Consider the following 2,639-nt stretch of genomic DNA (forward strand, 5'->3'; position numbering starts at 1 on the left):
TCCTTTTTAGATTTGGGTTTGTAAAATAAAATAAGCGTAGTAGAGTGAAAACACAGTGACTAAGAAAGAGAGAAGACTCTGAAGTTAGATACATGTAGATTTTATCCTGGATGTATAATTTACCAGCTGTGTGACATCACTGGATCTCTAAGGTATCAGTTTCTTCATATGTAGAGTGGGGTTAATAATAAAATAGTCTCATGGCCATTTGGTAAAGATCAAATGAAATAGCTTGTCTAAAATACAAAGACTAGTCCCTAGCACACTGCAAATGTTCAGTAATGCCAAATTTTTTGTTACTGTATTTCTAATTAACTATGTTTTCAGGTTTAACCCAGGCTTATTAATGATTATTTTTAGATGCATTTAATCATAGCACAATAAGGTTTTAAAAGAGATATGGATAGTCTAAACCTTTTATAATGCAAAATTCCATAATATTATGCCTCTTCTTTTTTTTCAGTTTAAGAAAATAGTATGTTGCTAGAGAATAACTGTTAACAGTTGGATGTAACAGACATGCTGCAAAATAATCTCTAAATATTTAGAGGTAATTACTGGTTTCTAGTAGCTGCATCAACAACCAAGAATCAATAATCAAAAATACAGGAAGATCGGCTTACATTTTCAGTACATTCTTTATATATCCGAGATTCCTTTTGTATCCTGGAGTGTGTGTAGTCTTTTCTCATTTCCCTACCAATGATGATGCTTTTGCCCCAAAGGACTTCAAATGTATAGACTTTTTCTTTTTTTTGCTTTAATTTCAAATATATCTCCTACAACTAAGAAACACACAACCCAGAAATGTTAAACCTGAATGAAATAAATGCAATGAGATTGTCAGAATAAATTTGTCTAGGTGAAAATTGCATAAGACAATGGACTTTTGGGGCTCAGGAGGGGGTTGTGTATTGGGGAGTAGAGGGCATGAGGGCATGGTACCTATCACAAAATAGGCATTCAGCAAGTAGCTGTTGAATGAATGAATACATGAATTTATATGAACTACTGAATCCGGAAAGCCTTGACTCAACAAGCCCTTGTAGATTTCTTGTTGATTCACTGCCAAGGCTCCTTGACACAGACCTTTCTTTTGTAGAGGTATTTTTTGAATCATTTCTTTCCCTTACCTCTTTTCCTTTCTGTTCTTGTTAGTACAAAACCCAATGACACGGCATATCCACTTATTTTGAATCATCTGATTTTGCTAGCTAACTATCAAGGACACACAGAAACTCTTAAGGCTTTATGCCTTCAAGTTGATTTCTACAAATAAGAGACTAGCTCACATTTTTCTGGTCTTTAATGGATGTTCACTAAGTGAAAATAATCTGTTTATGGGGTTAATAATCTGAGACACATGAAATTACTTAAAATATTAGAAATGCAGTCCTATCCATTCAAGGAATTTTTGGATGTAGAATTAGACAATTTGTTTTTCTATTTTCTAACTATTTTAGTTAACAGAATAACTCATGAAAATTTAAATTCAGTGTCTATAACAGTTTTTTCCACTGAGAATATACAAGATGGTCCAATTAAGTGCAGAAAGAAAATAAGTAAACTTTTATTTTATAACTGTTCTATTAAAACTAAAAAAGAAAATTTAGGGTAAGGGAGCAATAACATTCTATAGATCAGAGAGCAAGGACGTGTTCTAGATGACACCTAGCGTGATACTTTATAGCTCATCCTCTTTAAATTTTGTGTTATTTTATTTCTGCTAGCAACATGAATGCTATTTTAGTATGACATTATTTTATAAAAACCCTGAAACTCATAGAAAATCTAGCCGAAAGCATTATAATTTAACCTTACTGTGGGGGGGGGGGGGCGGTGTGTGCGCGTGCTCAGATATAGAATGGCAAAGGTCTGGTTATAGTGATTTCATATAATTATAATTTTTTAAAAGACAAGAGTGTTCCTTAAATACAGTTTAAAGACTGGATGTCATAAACCTTTTTATGCATCTGATAATGTGAGAAAATATAAACTATAACCTTAGCATTAGTCTTTACCGAATTATGGAGAAATTATTTTAAGAAATGTAAAGACTTTACCATGTATGTTAACTCTTTCAGTACCTTAATATTTCCACTGAGCTTACACATTAAAATTCACAAATACCTGACAATCCTTTTACGAATGTGTATGTCATCCTTGAGCTGGGGCCCTGCTGTTCTCCACGTCGTTCCAATTTTAGTATATGTGCTGCCTAAGCAAGCACCCAATAATCCTTTTAAACAGGACAAATGATTATAGTTAGGAATAATTTGACCTAAAACTGTGGTAGATGAAATGAACACTATTATAATGTCTAGAAGCTTAAGAAAACAACTAGGTTCTAAATATGAGATCAGTAAACAGTGGCTTAGTATGTCAATAAACTGTTACCTATCTGTTAACTGGCAACTTTACCAAAGAGTTCTTCACTTGATAATTACATGTATATAAACTCAATAAATATTTTATTTCAGAGACTATAAAATAAAAATTATCAAGAGACAGGACAGTGGAAAGAAGAAGAATGGGGGAAGTATAAAGGGAGCAAGAAAGTCACATGCTGCATTAATTGTTTCTAATTGTTAATTTTAAAAGGTATTTACCAGTACAGAATTGGCAACAGCTGAGGAGTA

General features: G+C 32.7%; 1 non-coding gene across 1 annotated transcript; it reads right to left on the reverse strand.

Moving 5' to 3' along the window:
* Positions 1–2,124: 2,124 nt before the first annotated feature.
* Positions 2,125–2,230, reverse strand: LOC122238240. The gene has a single exon (XR_006217192.1). It is a non-coding gene; the product is annotated as a U6 spliceosomal RNA (small nuclear RNA).
* Positions 2,231–2,639: the final 409 nt, after the last annotated feature.

The sequence above is a fragment of the Panthera tigris genome, chromosome B1, assembly GCF_018350195.1.
Source record: "Panthera tigris isolate Pti1 chromosome B1, P.tigris_Pti1_mat1.1, whole genome shotgun sequence".
Taxonomy (NCBI): domain Eukaryota; kingdom Metazoa; phylum Chordata; class Mammalia; order Carnivora; family Felidae; genus Panthera; species Panthera tigris.